This window comes from Lithobates pipiens, unplaced genomic scaffold, assembly GCF_037356315.1.
Source record: "Lithobates pipiens isolate NorthernLeopardFrog02 unplaced genomic scaffold, aLitPip1_a1.2 Scaffold_18, whole genome shotgun sequence".
Lineage (NCBI taxonomy): Eukaryota > Metazoa > Chordata > Amphibia > Anura > Ranidae > Lithobates > Lithobates pipiens.
In genome coordinates this window covers 29,255,119-29,275,465 of record NW_027507758.1, presented here as the reverse complement: position 1 = coordinate 29,275,465, position 20,347 = coordinate 29,255,119, and positions in this window count along the sequence as shown.

Sequence of the window (20,347 nt, the reverse complement as noted above, 5' to 3'; positions counted from 1 at the left end):
CATCATGTGATGGGTAAGTATTATCATACAGATAATGGGGGTTATTTACTAAAGGCAAATCCATTTTGCACTGCAAGTGCACTTGAAAGAGCACTGAAAGTGCAATTGGAAGTAAAGTCGCTGTAGATCCGAGGGGGACATGCAAGGAACAAAAAAAAAAAACAGCATTTTAGCTTGCACATGATTAGAAGATAAAATCAGCAGAGCTTCCCCTCATTTCAGATCTACCCCTTAGAGTCTAATAGACATATGATAAAATTTGAAATACAAAATCAAATTATATATATATATTATAATATAATAAATAACTATAAATAATTATAACAAATAATAATATAATAATAATGAAAATTATTCAATAATGTAATAAAATCAAAAACACTGAAATGTGCCGAGTTGCAGAATTGTCGCTGACATTACTTTTAGTGTTTGATGACGAATTTTCCCCCGAATTACTATCGCTCAATTCTGTGAGTGATTCTAATTTATTATCACTGTTTTCTAGCTGGTCTATAACCACTTTTGATGTGACATTTTTTGGTTGCTATGGACAATCTCCAGTTTCCAAGCATAAAGAACAGTATTTATAATATAAAACTGCATGCAGGACACTGGACAAACCACTAGGAACAAAAGGGATGTGTAATTATTTGATACAGTACTGATTACAGTATACTGTATCTATACTGTGTTTTTTACTTTTTGAATTTGGTGCCGAACTCCGTCCCCGTGCGTTGCACCGCTCGCAGGGAATGGAGCTCGGCACTGTGACAGATCGAGCGAGACACGGCGGCTCGCTGATCACAGTGGGGAGACATCGCTGGATCCAGGGAACAAGGTAAATAAACCCCTACATGGATCCTGCGATGGGATCCCGAGTCTGACTCAGGAATACCACTTATGGCAATAAAATCTTACCCCGAGCCAGACTTGGGAATACCGCCAGGGAGGCTACGAACTATCTTCAGTGTAAAGAAGAACAAGGAGTCCTTGAAGTGATGGTTTGGCCCCCCACAGAGCCCTGATCTCAACATCATGCAGTCTGTCTGAGATGACATGAAAAGACAGAAGGATTTGAGGCAGACAACATTTACACAAGATCTGTGGTTAGTTCTCCAGGATGTTTGGAACAACCTACCTGCTAAGTTCCTCCAAAAACTGTGTGCAAGAGTACCTAGAAGAATTGATGCGTTTTGTAGGCAGAGTTGTCACGCTAAATATTGATTTGATACAAATTTCTCTTCTGTTCATTTACTTTCCATTGTGTTCATTGATAAAATAAATTATTAACACTTCTATTTCTGAAAACATTCTTAATTTACAGCATTTTTTCACACAAGACTTTTGCACAGTACTGTATGCATGCAATGGGGGTTATTTACAAAAGGCAAATCCACATTGCACTGAAAGGGCACTTGGAAGTGCAGTCGCTCTAAATCTAAGGGGTAGATCTGAAATGAGTGGAAGGTCTGCTGATTTTATCATCCAATCATGTGCAAGCTAGAATGCGTTTTTTTTTTATTTTCCTTGCATGTCCCCCTCGGATCTACAGCGACTTTACTTCCAAGTGCACTTGCAGTGCAAAGTGGATTTTCCTTTAGTAAATAACCCCCAATGTATTTTCTTTGAAAGGGATCACTGAAAGTGTTTATTTTATTTTTTAGCACTGTACATTTTTGAGATTAGCCTGAATTTTTCAAATATTCCTAGATAGGCGCTAGACAAGAGTGCTTGTAGGTCTTTCTGCTTACCAGGGAAATTTAGAGTGCTCTCTGCCCACCAGGGAGCAGGATATATTGATGGGGTCTGCTCATGGTGCTTAGGTGCAGCTCAGCTTGTCTGAATGTTTCACACTGGTCCAATAGGGGGGCATATTGAACAGTGGGAGGAAACCTGACAAGTGAGGGCGAAGGCATTGTTATAGCCCTGGCTATTGGCAGAGGAAAGTGTCTTGTTGCATGCTGGGTGACTGTATAAATGCCAAGGGCACACATGCTCGAGTTCTTCGGCTGGAGAGCGGGGTCCAGGAGATAGGGGGCAGCTGCCCCTCTGTAGATTTTGCCATGTGGCCTTAGGTAGTCGACCTAAGGGCCTGAAAGTCAGAGAGGAGCAGAACCCAGAGGTCCTGCAAAGCGCACAGGAAGGGGGACACCAGGAAGGATCTGATTCTGCCTACTGTGAGTACAGATCTGTGACATGGGGCCTGCCCTGTGAGGGCCAGCCATTCAGCTAGAAGAGTCAGTGGATGGGTGCCAGTCAAGGGGATGCTAGAGAGTGTCCTGACGATAAAGTAGTTGCATCAAGTCTGCTGCTAAAGAGAGCAAGAAGTCTTAATTCTTCCATACAAGTGGCAGTATGGTTGTCATGGCTGGTCTCAGCCCTTCCTTCTCTGAGCTGGCCGCTCAGCTGTCGGCTAATTGCCAGCTCCTATCTCTCCACAGTGACTCACCTGTTAATGATATCCTGCTCGTCAGTCCTGCCTACTTAAGCCGTCCAGCCCAGATGATCTCTGCCTTCGCCCTGGTCAACATCACAGAGACTATCTCCTGCGTTCCTGTTAAAGACTTACTTGGCTGACATTACTTCTGTCACCGTCTGATTCATGGTTTCTGACAATAGGCGAAGGCTCTGAATTCAGAAGATGCAGTCAATCCACTTGTTAGTAATATTTTTTTCAGATTGGATGAGCAGGATCACCGCATGGCTTAGCTTGCCATGGTGTTACAAACGCTCCTGTCGCACACCTCACCTGGAATCTCCCACTGTGGCTGCTCCCGCACAACCTGTGTTGCAGGCCATCCCTGCTGCTGATCCAGTCTCTGTGCAGGCACCTGCATCGAGTATTACCTCTAAAAGGTGTATGTCTGGTTCTGCTCTGCTTCCCCAGCAATTTGCGGGCGATCCAGTCCAATGCAGAAGGTTTCTTAACTAGGTTGAGATATACTTTGAGATGCTGCCCCAGGCATTTCCCATGGACAGAAGTAAAGTAGGTTTTGTGATATCTTTGCTTTCTGAGAGAGCCTTGGCCTGGGCTAACCCTCCATGGGAGACGCAAAAACCTGTTGTCTTGAGTTACCCTCAGTTTGTGGCTTCTTTTGAAATGGTATTTGATGTTCCCGCATGCTCCGCTTCTGCTGCCAAATGCCTCCTGTCCATCAAACAGAGTATGAGAACTGTTGCCAATTATACCATTGGCAGCAGAGGTTGCTTGAAACAATGAGGCCCTCGTGGCTGCTTTTTCTCATGGTCTCTCAGATACCATCAAGGATGAGATAGCAGCCCGAGATATAGCCACTGAGCTGGAGAAGTTGATCGTGTTTTCCATCCTCATTGACTTCAGACTCTCTTTTAAGTAGCGCTTGCATAAGCCTCCTGTACATTTGTCTCCAAGCTTTGCAGTCCCACCCTTGCCTCCCCTACCTCCCATGCCTCCTGGTACCGAGTCAGCCAGTGAAGATGAACCCATGCACTCTGGCTTCATGTGTCTCTCTGCGTCTCTCTTATGAGGAGGGAGAAATTGTGCCTTTATTGTGGCCAGGCAGGACACTTTTTGAAGTCTTGTCCTACCTGTCCAGGGAACACCTGAACCTTGATGTCCTGTCATGGACAGACCTTAGGTGGCGTCACTTCATCCCCAGTTATCCCGAAGGATATGCCCCTGGTTTCGGTTACCCTTTCTTGGGCTGAGGCATTCGTCAAGATATAGGCTCTAATTGACTCTGGGGCTGCAGTTATTTATTTATTTATTTATTTATTAAAATACTTAACCTATGCATTTTTACCCGAATGCCTCGATGTGCAAAAACAAAAGAACATTGACATTAAAAAACCTTAAGAAAACCAACAAACTAGCATAGCAAGATACAGAATAAAAGCCAGGGAGTCTGTCCATCACACCCCAATTAAAAATTAGGTGACTCCAAAAGCTTGTACAAAAAGTACGGTTTTCAATTTCTTTAGAAATTTCAAAAAGTCATTCTGAAGTCTCAGTTTCAGAGGCAAGGAGTTCCAAAATACAGCTCCTTGTACTTCACTCGTTCTCCCTCTGCATGTTTTCTTTCTAAATTTTGGAATCTTCAGTATGGCCAAGTTTGCCGATCTCAAGGATTGGGTAGGCATATACTTGACACATTTTTCCTTCAGATACTCTGGGCCACGTCCATGCAGTGCCTTATGGACAAGACATCCGGTTTTAAACAGAACCTGTTCTTTCACGGGCAGCCAATGCAGCGCTCTAAGGGATGGAGTGATGTGGTCACGGCGACCAACACCTGTCAGTAACCTTGCTGCAGCATTCTGGATCAACTGGAGCTTGTAAATGGTACAAGCAGGCAAACCCAAATACAGGGCATTACGGTAGTCCAATCGACTGCTGATAATGCCATTGACCATGGTGACCTTATCAGAATCTGCAATATAGTGAAAAGTCTACCTCAGGAGTAGAGGTCGACCGATATATCGGCCGATATTTGCCGTTTTTTAATTAATCGGCATCGGCCGATTGTGCTGATAAAAAGGTAGATTTAGAACAGCGCGACTTGTAATAGACTCTGTAATAGAAGTCAGTGTAAGTTGCCTGAGTCCTCATAGAAACGTCTTTCCTCCTCTCTGGGCAGGCTGCCAAGAAAAGAGCAAAGAGATACAATGTTTACACTTCAATGAATGAACTCAACTCAGTGTGTAGAGTTCTCAGTTTAACCATTTAAAGACTAAGGCCGTGTACACACGGGCGGATTGTCTGTCCAACATAGTCCGCTGAACCGTGTTTCAGCGGACAATCCGCTCGTGTGTGGGCTTCAGCGGACTTTTTCAGCGGACTGTCTGACGAACAAAGTCTTACGGAATTTCCGTAATTTTGTCCGTTCAAACTTGGTTTTGTCCGTCCAAACTTGGTTTCAGCGGACAGTCCGCTCGTGTGTAGGCAAGTTGGACGGACTAAGTATGGCGCATGCTCATAAAGGATTTACACGGCCGAAGGTTGCATTGCAGTGTATAGGACGTCTTTTTTCTTGTCCCGTCGTACGTGCTGTACACGTCATCACGCACGCTTTCAGCGGACTGTCTGCTCATCGTGTGTGGTCAAGTCCGTTCATTCAAATTTTGAACGGACTGTCTGTCGGATTGTCTGACGAACTTAGTTGGGCAGACAATCCGCCCGTGTGTACGCGGCCTAAGGCCCCTTTCACACTGACGTTCCATTCAGGCCCGCCTGTCAGTTTTTAAGGCGGACCTGAACGGGTGCTCCATAGAGCTCTATGGAGCGTCGAATATCAGCGGTGACATGTCCGCTGACATCCGACCCGCTCCAATCCGAAAAAGTGTAACGGAGGAAAAAGCTATTTTTCCATCCGTCTGCGGATCGGATCGGGTGACGACGGGCACTGCGGTCCGTCATCATCCGATCTCCCATAGGGGAGAGCGGCGCTGTGACAGGTCTGTCCCTGCGCAGTGTGCAGAGACTGACCTGTCCTCTTCCTGCTCAGCGGGGATCGACGGAGTGATCCCCGCTGAGCATACGGATATCCACGGGGCGGATCAGAACTGATCCGCCCCGTGTGAAAGGACCCTTAATCTTTTCTGACACTTGTTGCTTACAAGTAAAAATCCTGTATTTTCTGCCAGAAAATCACTTAGACCCCCCAAAAATTATATATATTTTTTTAGCAGAGATCCTAGGGAATAAAATAGCGGTTGTTGCAATATTTTATGTCACACGGCATTTGCACAGAGGTCTTTCAAATGCATTTTTTTGGGAAAAAAATACACTATTTAAAAAAAAAAAACATTTAAAACAGTAAAGTTAGCCCATTTTTTTTTTCGTCCAAAAGTTTTGACTACCTGTTTTTATTTAATATATAGTTTTTTTTTTTATCTAAATCATACATACAAGTAAACTGATTGGAGGTTTGTTTTGTTTAATAAATGCTTAAATGTAAGAAATTTTCTGTATCACTTATGAAGGCTGCTTTCACACTGGAGCGGGCAGGCGTTGATGGTAAAACGCAAAATGCAAGTTTTAGCGGCTCTTTACCATCATTTTAGCGGTGCTATTTGGCTGCTAGTGGGGCACATAAAACCCAGCTAGCGGCCGAGGAAGCACTGCTGCCAAATCGCATTGCATGCGCTTCGGCAGTGGTGCCCATTCATATCAATGGGCAGGAGTGGTGGAGGAGCGGTATACACCACTCCAAACATGCTGCTTGCAGGACTTTTTTTTAAGATCCTGCCAGCGCATCGCACAGACTGCAGGGGAGCCATTTTGCAGGCACTTTACAGGTGCTATTTTTAGCCCAAAAGCGCCTGAAAAATGCCCCAGTGGGAAAGGTGTGTTAGATTTTATGAGATCAAGGGGGATTAAAAAAAAAAAATTGGCCTAACATATCGGCCCAAAAAAATCGGCATCATATATCGGCTATTAGCCGCCATGATTTCTAAATATCGGCATCGGCATTGGCCAGAGAAAAACCCATATCGGTCGACCTCTACTCAGGAGTCTCAGGTAGAAATAACATGAACTCACCACCTGATTTACCTGAGGGTGCAAGTTCAACCTAGAGTCAAAGATGACACCCAGGTCCCTGACCTGAGTGGCTGGAATCGGAAAAGGTTTTAAAAGATTCCGGCCATAACGGAAACAAGTTGGAATACACCTGTTTACTAAAGATGATACATTCAGTTTTGGTGCCATTTAACTTTAGATAATTGGCACCCATCCAGGACTGGATTTCCTCCAGACAGGAGGCCAGCATCACCTGATCCTCCTCTTTCTTGGATAGTTTGAAGTAGATCTGGGTGTCGTCAGCATAGACATGGAATGGGAGATTGTGACGGCAAATGATGTACAGCAGCGCCCTCATATAGATGTTAAAAAGGATCGGAGATAAAGCCGATCCTTGTGGGACCCCGCAAGACAGGGGACTATTGGAGGAGTAAAATGGTCCCAACTTTACCCTCTGAACCCTGTCTCGCAGGAACAAAGCTACCAATGCCAGAGCTATACCATCCATTTCCGCCACCATCTTTAACCTATCCACAAGTATAGAGTGGTCGATGGTATCAAAAGCTGCCGACAAATCCAGAAGTACTAAGGCCGAAGCTTCATTCTCATCCAAGGCCCAGAGCAAATCGTCCTGGACTTTTACCAGGGCTGTTTCCGAACCTCTCCCTGGACAAAATCCTGACTGGAAGTAATCCAAATTTTTATTAGATTCCAGGTGAGGTTGAAGTTGCCATACCGCAGCACGCTCCATGATTTTTGCTAAAAACGGCAAGGTGGAAATAGGATTATTGTTGCTCAACACGGTGCACTCCACGTTAGCTTTCTTTAGCAGGGGTATATCCACCGCCTGCTTCAGAATACATGGAGTGACACCAGTAGCAAAAGACATGCTGACAATGTCTGCAATAAAAGGCACCAGAGTATCTGAGGAGTCCTTCATCAACTGCGCAATGCAGGGATCAAGTGATGAGGACGAGGCTCTGAGAGACTTGAGAATGGTTTTAATATATTCTGGAGTTATCGAATAAAATACCAAAAAGCAGGTCCCTACATATGGTGGGCATGTTTCTTCCACCTCCACATATGAAATGTTTTTTCTAATAATTTCAATTTTTTCTTTAAAATAACAAGATAAAATGTCGCACAATTCAGCAGGGTTTTTCTCTTCAGATTGACCACATGTGGGATTAGCCAATCGCCTGGCCACCCTGAAGAGCTCCGCCGATGAGTTAGACGCATTTTTTATTTTGATTGTAAAAAATTCTCTCTTGGCACTTCTAATGCCTTCTTTATAATTTTTTTAATGAAACATATAATTTATTTTTGATAATTCATTTGGGGATTTTATCCCTGCTCTTTCAGCAACCCTACATTGCCATTTTAATTCTCTTGTCTCCTGAGAGAACCAGAGCTGATTTTTCTCAGGTTCCCTTATGATGGAGACTTTTTTTAAAGGAGCTATGAAAACAAAGGTTTTTATAAGAGCAGCGTTGAAAAAAATCAATTTTTTCAGCAACCGACTCAGATTTAAAAAAGCTTAGATTATCTATATTTTTCACAAAGTGTCTGCCAAAATCATCAGTAGACACTTTGGATATATTACGTATCATTTTTACAGGGATGTTTCTATTAGGAATATGAGGTTCCTATTTATTCATTTTTGCTGCCTTTGTATCAAAGCACTTGATTCCGCTGCAGCTGCGTGACACTCCACTTGCCATTGAGGCTCTTGATGGGAGACCTCTACAGCAGGGGTGCCAAACCTTTTGAAGAGTGAGGACCATTTAAGCAACTTGGTAACTAGTCACAGGCCACAATGAGCAGGTGGAAGACATGTCCAAGCACACTCTGCATATGCAGAGCTGACACAGACACAACCCCCTCAACTCTATGGGCCCTCAGATCCGCCCAGATGGAAGGGGATAGATCCCCCCCTCTGTCTTTTTTTTTAAATTGGATTGGAGGTAGGTGGGTGTAAATGGCCACAAGTCCGTTTACATCTGTGGTTCACTAGAGGTAAATGGAGGTTCTGATTGTGTCGGAACCGATCGTGTCAAAAGCAGCCTAAGGCTGCTTTAACACTGACGCGCTGTGGTTTACCCACACTGAGGGTGAAGCGCAGGGCACCTGTGGCTTAGCTGTACTTTGCCATAGACTTCTATTATATGCCGCAGGGGTGGTGCACTTTCTGAACCAAACCTGGCCACTGTTCTACAGTCTGCCCATGTGACTGATGAGACTGTTCCATTGTCCATGGCCGTAGTAGCTCACCTAAGTATCGGCTGGTTATTGGTTATCCATGGTTACAGAGGCACAACCCCTCTTTTGAATAGCTCCATGCTGAGGTTCTCTCCTGGTTACCACAATGCAGTAAGACATGCTTCCAGAAGCTAGCCAGGTTCCTGTGAACCTCTTTACTCTCCTCCCTGCCGGAGGAGTACCGTGATTTTAGCAAAGTCTTTGACAAAGTTCAAGCAGGTAGTTTGCCTCCACACCAGGCGTATGACTGCGCAATTGACCTTCAAGATGGTGCCACACCCCCTCGTGGCCGGTTTTACCCTTTGTCAATCTTGGAGGATAAGACCATGGAGGAGTATGTTGCAGATGCTCTTTCTCAAGGTTTCATCCGCAAATCCTCATCTCATGCTGGTGCTGGTTTCTTCTTTGTGAAGAAGAGTGGTGAACTGAGACCTTGTAATAATACCTTTTGGCCTTTGTAGTATTCCAGGAATTTATTAACGATGTCCTCTGAGATTTGTTGCAGATATGTGTGGTGGTTTATCTTGACAATATCCTCATATTTTCCAAGTCCCTGGGGAGCTATCACACAGATGTCTGTCATGTGCTTCAGAAACTAAGAGAGAACAATCGCTATGGTAAATTGGAGAAGTGAGAATTCTGTCGTGAACAGGTTCCTGGGTTATGTCATTTCCACTACTGTTTTTTTCGATGGACCCAGAGAAACTTTCAGCAGTCCTACAGTGGCCCTGATCCATAGGTTTATGTCCTCTGCAGCGTTTTCTTGTCTTTGCCAACTATTATTGGAAGTTTGTTCGTAACTTCTCATCTCTGGTCAAGCCCCTGACTGATATGACCAGAAAGGACGGTAACCTACAGAGTTGGTCTCCGGAGTCCATTAAGACCTTTGAGAGTCTCAAGGCTGCCTTTGTTTCTGCTTCAGTGTTGACACATCCTGATTAGTGATGGACGAACGTTTCGCCCGGCGGTCGTTTCGCGGCGAATTTCCGACATTCGCGGTCCGCACGTTCGAACGCCTTTTTCCGTCGTTCGCCGCGGCGGACTTACGTGTTTAATGTATACAAGAACTTTAACCTTTGGTGACACGTTTATCATGTGATACAGGACAGCCAATTGAGACATGACAGCACATGGACACTTGTACATTCCCCCTAACCTATAAATACACCCGATCCGGTGGCCATTTTACATTCTTTCTTCTGTTACGATAGGGACAGGTTCCTGTGTGGAGTAGGGAGAGATAAACCACTAGCTATTTGGTACACAAAAGTTCTTTTCAGGACTGGTATAGGTGTTAGGTGTTGATAGGTTTGCTGTGCTGCTGATTCTTGCAGCAGCCTGAGTGTCTTTTGTTAGTTTAGAGAAAGGGAAAGGACGGTGTATGCTACAGGGACAGCCAGATTAGTCTTTCATCATCATCATCATCATCATCATCATTAGCTGTTACTATCAAGGTCCACAAAAGAGCTGTTCCAGTAACCACTAATCGTTCTCTTTTTTTGCCAATTTGTATAGGGACAGGAAGGAAGCAGTGTTGTCAGGCAGTGAGGGTAATTTTAAAGACTTGCTGTTATTATTAGTTCCACAAAGGTTCTTTTCAGGACTGGTATCAGTGGTACAGTAATAGGCTTGTACATGTATAATATTCTTTCTTCCAAATATAGAAAGGATATTATACTTGACTGCTGCCCTTCTGCTGCAGTCTGCTAAACATTCACAACTCACTTGTTCCACAAAAGTTCTTATAAGGACTGGTAACTTGGTATAGGGTGCTACGGTACATAGGCTTGAGTGCGGTACAGTCTGCTGTTCTGTAAGGACCGCTATCGGTCCACAATAGATAGGGTTGACGTGCACCACTGCTGACCGCTGCCCTATACTGCAGCAGTCCTTCAGCGGTATAGGGACTGACGTACAGTCTGCTAATCACTAACACACAACCTGCTTGTTCCACAAAAGTTCTTATAAGGACTGGTAACTTGGTATAGGGTGCTACGGTACATAGGCTTGAGTGCGGTACAGTCTGCTGTTCTGTAAGGACCGCTATCGGTCCACAATAGATAGGGTTGACGTGCACCACTGCTGACCGCTGCCCTATACTGCAGCAGTCCTTCAGCGGTATAGGGACTGACGTACAGTCTGCTAATCACTAACACACAACCTGCTTGTTCCACAAAAGTTCTTATAAGGACTGGTAACTTGGTATAGGGTGCTACGGTACATAGGCTTGAGTGCGGTACAGTCTGCTGTTCTGTAAGGACCGCTATCGGTCCACAATAGATAGGGTTGACGTGCACCACTGCTGACCGCTGCCCTATACTGCAGCAGTCCTTCAGCGGTATAGGGACTGACGTACAGTCTGCTAAACACTAATACACAACCTGCTTGGTCCACAAAAGTTCTTATAAGGACTGGTAACTTGGTATAGGGTGCTACGGTACATAGGCTTGAGTGCGGTACAGTCTGCTGTTCTGTAAGGACCGCTATCGGTCCACAATAGATAGGGTTGACGTGCACCACTGCTGACCGCTGCCCTATACTGCAGCAGTCCTTCAGCGGTATAGGGACTGACGTACAGTCTGCTAAACACTAATACACAACCTGCTTGGTCCACAAAAGTTCTTATAAGGACTGGTAACTTGGTATAGGGTGCTACGGTACATAGGCTTGAGTGCGGTACAGTCTGCTGTTCTGTAAGGACCGCTATCGGTCCACAATAGATAGGGTTGACGTGCACCACTGCTGACCGCTGCCCTATACTGCAGCAGTCCTTCAGCGGTATAGGGACTGACGTACAGTCTGCTAAACACTAATACACAACCTGCTTGGTCCACAAAAGTTCTTATAAGGACTGGTAACTTGGTATAGGGTGCTACGGTACATAGGCTTGAGTGCGGTACAGTCTGCTGTTCTGTAAGGACCGCTATCGGTCCACAATAGATAGGGTTGACGTGCACCACTGCTGACCGCTGCCCTATACTGCAGCAGTCCTTCAGCGGTATAGGGACTGACGTACAGTCTGCTAAACACTAATACACAACCTGCTTGGTCCACAAAAGTTCTTATAAGGACTGGTAACTTGGTATAGGGTGCTACGGTACATAGGCTTGAGTGCGGTACAGTCTGCTGTTCTGTAAGGACCGCTATCGGTCCACAATAGATAGGGTTGACGTGCACCACTGCTGACCGCTGCCCTATACTGCAGCAGTCCTTCAGCGGTATAGGGACTGACGTACAGTCTGCTAAACACTAATACACAACCTGCTTGGTCCACAAAAGTTCTTATAAGGACTGGTAACTTGGTATAGGGTGCTACGGTACATAGGCTTGAGTGCGGTACAGTCTGCTGTTCTGTAAGGACCGCTATCGGTCCACAATAGATAGGGTTGACGTGCACCACTGCTGACCGCTGCCCTATACTGCAGCAGTCCTTCAGCGGTATAGGGACTGACGTACAGTCTGCTAATCACTAACACACAACCTGCTTGTTCCACAAAAGTTCTTATAAGGACTGGTAACTTGGTATAGGGTGCTACGGTACATAGGCTTGAGTGCGGCACAGTCTGCTGTTCTGTAAGGACCGCTATCGGTCCACAATAGATAGGGTTGACGTGCACCACTGCTGACCGCTGCCCTATACTGCAGCAGTCCTTCATCGGTATAGGGACTAAGAGTTTTGTCACAGGGTCATTTAAAAAATGACAGGCAGAGGAAGAGGCAGGCCCTTCCGCAGGGGTGGTAGGGGTAGGGCAGGAGCAACAGGCTTGAGCCAAAGTGGGAAGTTGCAGAAGGTGCGTTCAATTACTTTAAAGGATGCACCAGACTTGGTTGAGTGGCTCGCTCAGCCTTACTCTTCTGCACCCTCCTCATCCTCTCGATCTGCACCCTCTTCTTCACTCTCTGCTATGTGCACCCCCAAAGACACTACCACCAACAACACGACCACCACCACCACCACCACATACCTTCCGCTTGAGTCACTGGAATTATTTTCCGATCCATATCAAGAGGACATTTCTGATGCGCAGCCACTCTTGGTATTGGATCAGGAAGAGGAGGTAGCAACAAGCGCTACTCAGCAGTCTGACGCCAGTACCCAGATCAGCCCAAGGAGGAGGTTGGTCCCCGGTGTTGCTGCCTACTCCGAGATCTCTACTTATAGCGGTGGGGAAGGTGACGTTGATGATGACGTGTCTAGTGATGTCACGTGGGTGCCCACAAGAGAGGAAGAGGAGGGGAGTTCAGAGGGAGATATGGACCAGCAGATAGGGAGGAGAAGCAGCAATGACTTACATTGCACAGCAGGGACAAAGCAGACTGCAAATGTATCAGGAGCGAGTCATCGACCATGTACGGTCACATCTGGCGCTCCCAGGACACCGGCACATGGCTCCGCAGTGTGGGCTTTTTTTAACGTGTCCGCTGCTGACAATAGCGTTGCCATCTGCAATCTTTGCAGTCAACGCGTTAGTCGCGGTAAGCCCAATACTCACCTAGGGACGACCGCCTTAAGAAGGCACATGAGCAGCCATCACCGAGCCCAGTGGGAGCAACGGAACACACAAAGCCACACTGCAGGCTCTCACCGTCCAGCCTCGTCTTCTACTTCTCCTTCTCCTCTCTCCTCACAATTGTCCTCCACTCCACCTTCCATCACGCCAAGCTCACATTTTTCTGCAAAAAGGCAGGCTTCCGTGGGCCTAATGTTTGAGCGTAAAAAAATGATGACGCCGGATAACCCTCTTGCCCAACGGTTGGCGGCTGGCTTGTCAGAACTCATAGCCCGCCAACTACTGCCATATAAACTGGTGGACTCGGAGGCCTTTCGCAAATTTGTGGCCATTGGAACACCACAATGGAAGGTCCCAGGAAGGAAGTATTTCTCAGAGAAGGGCATCCCAGAGCTATATGGCCATGTTCAGCGGCAAGTGAATGTATCTCTGGCACACAGTGTCGGTGCCAAGATACATCTGACCACAGACACGTGGTCTAGCAAACACGGGCAGGGAAGGTATATCAGTTTTACTGCCCACTGGGTGAACCTTCTGACGGCCGTCAAGCATGTAACCCGTGGCACCCGTGTAGATTTGGTTTTACCGCCACGGATTGCATGCAGGCCTGACTCTTCTTCTCCTCCTCCTACTCCATCCTCCTCCCTCTCCTCCTCAGCTGCCTCCTCCTTTTCCGCTGCTAGCGTCTCTTCCACTGCACCGCCCAAGCTCCCCAGAACCTATTCCACATGCCAGGTGAGACGTTGCCATGCCGTGCTGCGTCTGTTGTGCCTGGAAGCAAAGAGCCACACTGGCCCGGCACTCCTTTCAGCTTTGCGTTCACAGGCAGATGAGTGGCTAACACCGCTCAATTTGACAGTTGGTAAAGTGGTGTGTGACAACGGTGCCAATCTGCTTAGCGCATTGAAACAGGGCAAAATCACGCACGTGCCGTGCATGGCACACGTCTTAAACTTGGTCGTGCAGCGATTCCTTGTCAAATACCCTGGGGTCCAGGACATCTTGCGGCAGGCAAGGAAAATCTCGGCCCATTTCAGAAGATCTTACACGGCCATGGCTCGCCTTGCTGACATTCAGCGGCGACACCATCTGCCGGTCAGACGTCTTATTTGCGATTGCCCGACGCGATGGAACTCAACCTTCTATATGCTTGATAGGCTGCTCCAGCAGAAACGTGCAGTTAACGTCTACCTGTATGAACTCTGCGAAAGAAACGGTTCTGGGGAGCTGGGTTTTTTTTCACCGCGCCAGTGGCTGCTCATGCGCGACACATGCAGACTTCTGCGGCCATTTGAGGAGATCACCAAACTGGTCAGTCGCAGCCATGGCGCCATCAGTGACATGGTACCTTATGCCTTCTTTCTGGAGCGTGCATTGCGTCGTGTCATTGATCAGGCTGTGGAGGAGCAGGAGCGGGAAGATGAGGAAGTCGCAATGCTGGATGAATTCCCAGGGGGGGCTACTCTATCTGAGACAAGTCAACAACAGGAGTCTGATGAGGAGTCAGAGGAGGATGGTGCCGGGGCGGATGAGCAGGAGCAAGAAGAGCATGCTTTAAACCTTTCTGGGATCCCTGTTGTGCGAGGATGGGGAGAGGAGAATGAAGAGGACGACATTATCCTGGATGATGAGCAGGAGCCAGGCCACCACACCGCTTCCACTTTAGTGCAAATGGGGGCCTTCATGCTCCAGTGTTTTAATAGGGACCCCCGTATAAAAAGCATGAGGGTCAAGGACCAGTACTGGGTGGCAACGTACTTAGACCCCCGGTACAAACACAAAATGGCGGAAATGTTACCGCCGTCGCAGAGGGCTGTCAGAATGCAGCACTTCCAGGCCTTGCTTCGAGAAATGCTGCATTCTGCTTTTGCGTGCGCTGGCAGAGGAGCAATTCCCACTCCCAGAGAAGGATTTGCGGGTACCAATCCAACAGCGCCTGCAAGAAGAGGCCGGTTTGAAGATGTGTTGGTGACTTCGGATATGAGGTCATTCTTTCAGCCGACCCATCGACAGGTGTCATCCGGATCCAGCATCAGGGAACGCCTAGACCGTCAGGTGTCCGACTACATTGGGTTAACGGCCGATGTGGACGCTCTGAGGAGTGATGAACCCCTAGACTACTGGGTGGGCAGGCTTGACCTCTGGCCAGAGCTTGCCCAATTTGCAATCGAACTGTTGGCTTGCCCCTCATCCAGTGTCCTGTCCGAAAGGACGTTCAGCGCAGCAGGGGGGATTGTGACCGATAAGCGTACTCGCCTAGCTCACCACAGTGTTAACTACCTCACATTTCTAAAAATGAATGAGGCATGGATCTCGGAGGAATTCAACACATGTGACCAGTAGACCATGTATATGTCTATAAACTATTTTTTTAATCAAGCACACAGACCTTCTTAATTCATTTGGCTCACTTCCTTGACCCAAAAAAGCACACCGTACTATATGCCCCTACCCTCCTCTTTGAAGAGGTTGAGCGGTGTCATATTTCTACTGGGGCTGCTTATGATATCCCTGTGCTGTGCTGACTTCCTCCTGGGGGTTCTTATTATGAAGGGATCACACTATCCCTGTGCTGTGCTGACTTCCTCCTGGGGGTTCTTATTATGAGGGGATCACACCATCCCTGTGCTGTGCTGACTTCCTCCTGGGGCTGCTTACGGTGCTGCTGTCAGTGCTGTATGTCACGGTGCTGCTGTCAGCGCTGTATGTCACGGTGCTGCTGTCAGCGCTGTATGTCACGGTGCTGCTGTCAGCGCTGTATGTCACGGTGCTGCTGTCAGCGCTGTATGTCACGGTGCTGCTGTCAGCGCTGTATGTCACGGTGCTGCTGTCAGCGCTGTATGTCACGGTGCTGCTGTCAGCGCTGTATGTCACGGTGCTGCTGTCAGCGCTGTATGTCACGGTGCTGCTGTCAGCGCTGTATGTCACGGTGCTGCTGTCAGCGCTGTATGTCACGGTGCTGCTGTCAGCGCTGTATGTCACGGTGCTGCTGTCAGCGCTGTATGTCACGGTGCTGCTGTCAGCGCTCTGTATTACGGTGCTGCTGTCAGATGCCTCTATCACGGTGCATGTGTCATTCCGGTATGTCACGCTGCTGGTGATCATCTCCTGCACCCTCTTCTTTGCCTACCCTGGTCCCTGACCTTCCCTCTCCTCCATTGCCTTCATTAGCTCCATAGTCCTGAATTGTTAGAACAATTTCCCAAATAAAATAAAAATGCTTGTAGTTATCGATCCCAAATTCACCTCATACATGTATTATGTCATTGTCCAGATGGTGGGACTACGTTTTACCCCCTAATAATTACCACGTGGCCGCAAATTCGACATGAAGGTTTGCAAAGTTCGCCTCCCATTGAAGTCAATGGGGCCCGCGGCGAACGTTCGGTTTCGCGAACGTTTGGGTCCGTTCGCATTTCGCTTTCGCGAAACGTCCCGTCGGAAGTTCGTCCATCACTAATCCTGATCCTATGTTACCTTTTATGCTTGAGGTTGATGCTTCTGAGACTGGAGTTGGCTCCCTTCTGTGCTATGCATCCTTGTGGCTACTTTTCCAAGAAATTGTTACCTGCGGAGTGCAATTACGAGATTGGTGACAGAGAGCTGTTAGCTATCATTTTAGCCCTGAAAGAGTGGAGACATCTCCTCGAAGGTACCACTGTGCCAGTTCTCATTCTTACTTACCATAAGAATCTCACATTCTTGTCTGAGGCAAAACACCTCTCTCCCAGAAGGGCATGATGGGCTTTTTTCTTGTCAAGTTTCAATTACATTGTCTTATTCTTACCCGGTACTAAGAATGTAAGGGCTGGTGCTTTGTCACAACAATTTTCCTCCACTTCCAAGATGGAGTCGGTTCCGGTTCCTGTGATTCCTCCTGATCGTATTCTAGCTACGGTTTGCACCAGTCTCACTTCCCCTTTGGGTGACAAAATTTTTGCTGCTCAGGTCCATGTTCCTCCTGAGAAACCTTGTGACCGCTGCTTTGTCCCAGAGCGTCTCCGTACTGCCATGCTCCAGACTTACCATTCTCCCAAGGCTGCTGGCCACCCTGGGAAGAATCAACTCTTTTGGGCCATTTCCTAATAATTCTGGTGTCCTAGTCTACGTGCTGATGTAACCACCTTTGTAGCTGCCTGTTCCATGTGTGCTCAGAGTAAGACTCTACAGCACCTTCCAGTGGGCCTCCTACAATCCATACCCAATGGAGAGAGATTTCATTGTGAAGTTACCCAACTCCCAGGGCAACACAGTTATCCTTATGGTGGTTGACTGGTTCTTGAAAATGTCTCGTATTCCACTTAGGAAGTTTCCCACTTCTAAGGAACTGGCTTCCATTTCTACTTGGGAGATCTTTCGCTTACATGGGCTATCCAAGGTGATTGTCTTGGACAGGGGTTGTCAGTTTGTGTCCCAGTTCTGGTGAGCCTTTTTTGCACAGTTGGGAATTCAGCTTGCTTTCTCCTCTGCGTATCACCCGCAATCTAATGGGGCTGCAGAACGAGCCAATCAGTCCTTGGAGCAATTCCTACATTGGAGGAGCATCACCATAGTCTTCGTTCAACTTGGGCAAAAGTCCAGCTGTGACATGCAAATGATAAGTATAGACTCCATGCTGACCGCAGATGGCTGCCTGCGCCTTCCTACCAGGTTGGGGACAGGGTTTGGCTGTCATCTCGCAACCTTCAACTTCGTGTTCCCTCTCTGAAGTTTGTGCCTTGGTTTATTGGGCCTTTTCGTAATCTTTGCAGGATTAACCCAGTGGCTTACGCATTCGACCTTCCTTCTAATATGCATATCTAAAATGTATTTCATTTCTCCTTATTAAAACCTTTGGTCTGCAACCACTTTACCACCTCGGTGCCACGTCCTCATCCTGTAGAGGTTGAGAACTATGAGGCGTATGAAGTACAGTCCATTGTTGACTCCCGCAGGTTCCGTGGGTGCATACAGTACCTGGTGCATTGGAAAGGGTACGGTCCGGAGGAATGCTCTCGGGTCTAATTCTCGGACGTACATGCTTGTCTACTTTGAATAGTTCAGTTGGAGTATCCCACTATTCCCTTCTCCCATCCAAGTTCCACAATAAATATAAAAAAAAAAACAAATACCCTAGACTGTTTATTGAGTAACGAGCAACCGGGGCATATGTGAAAACCCCCCAGCAACTGTCTGCAGGTAATCAGAGGGAGACCTAAGAAGGCAACATACAGCAAGCCCTATAGGGACATTGCTACATTCACACAAGTGTATTTTAGGTGTAGCGTGTTCTTGATGGGGTTAGGTGCATTTTACATGCATTACCTTTTATCTCCATAAATTTAATTTAGCTGCATAGGTTACAACAAGCATAACAGCATTCACCAGAACCTGTGCCCCTTCTTTTAGCACATTTTACCTCACCTCTGACAACTATGATTAAATCCCTGATGAGAGTAAAAAGGGTTGAGTGGAAAGTGATGTTATGTTATTTTATCATATACAGCTGAATAAAGTTTATTTAAAAAAAAGATAAAAAGTATATAGCAGCTACATTTGGTGTTGGATGTTAATGTATAGATCTATGTTTGTCCCAAGCATGAATCCAATTATTGTGGACTCCCGCCATAGACTGAAAGTGACCTTGTTCCGGTCCTCCAAGACCATAGAGCACAAGTGTCAAACTGGCGGCCCTCCAGCTGTTGCGAAACTACAGGTCCCATGAGGTATTGCAAGGCTGAGGCCGCGTACACACGCGGGGACTGTTCGCTCAACTTTGTCCGTCAAACAGTTTCAGCAAACAGTCCGCTCAAAATTAGCATGGACGGACTTGCCCACACACGACAAACGAACAGTTTGCTGAAACCGTGCGCGATGACGTGAACGGCACGTACGACGGGACGGAAAATACGACGTCCTATACACTGCATTACAACTTTCGGCGTGTAAATCCTTTCTGAGCATGGGCGGAACTTAGTTTGACGAACAAGCCTACACACGAGGGGACTGTTCGCTGAAACCAAGTTTCAGCGGACAGTTTTTCGGAATTTCTGAAAAACTTTGTTCAGCAGACTGTTCGCTGAAACTGTCCGCTGAAAGCCCACACACGGGCGGACTGTCCGCCGAAACACTGTTCAGCGGACAAAGTTGGGCGAACAGTCCCCGCGTGTGTACGCGGCCTGACAGTTACAAGCATGACTCCCACAGGCAGAGGCATGATGGGACTTGTAGTTCCGCAACAGCTGGAGGGCTGCCAGTTTGACACCCCTGTCATAGAGGCAATCAGAGATGATCTAGTCTCTCATTGCCTCTGTGACCAGCTGGCTACTGGCCAGGTTTAACTATTGGGCATGGCAGTGAAGACGGTAAGCGCGAGAAACACTGGTGAGCAGTGGGGAAAGGGTGTACCCATCTGCCGCTTCGGCAAGTGATCCAGTGGCCATTGAGTTACTCAGACTGCCTTCATGAGAAAATGGCCCAATGGCTAAAAAGAAAAGATGCCGGGGTTATGGCTGATAGCTTCAGCCATAACCCCGGTAAACCACTTGCATCTGCTAGGCCGAGTCCCCCACTGGTCTCACCACCTCCATAGTTTCCAGCCCTTTCGCTGTTCACCTTGAAGCCATCTCTTGCTACAAAATTGGTGTTCCCACCACCACATTTGTATGACTCAATAGAAATCCATCAAAATTGTCATCCGAGGCGTTGCATAGTGGGAAAAAGAAAAACGGGTCTTTTACTTGTCACTGAGAAACATATGATTCCTTCAGAATATTTGTTAAGCATCTATCAAAACCTGAAATATGGGCTTTAGGTAAACTAAACCACGCAAATGTTGGTTATTTTACTTCCATAGCTGCCTATTAGTTACATTTGAAACTGAGGATTGGAAAATTGGACATTTCCAATATATACGTAAGGGATAACGCCTCAAGCTAAATGTCACATAGCAAATGCAATCACGTTTGAAAGATGACTCAAATTCGTAATTACAGACATTTCACTCTCCATAGCCCACTCATTTCCCTCTATAATAGCCCACTTCATCTCAAGGCGCCTTAAGGCTTTGAAATGCATGACAGACCTTGGAGGAGGAATT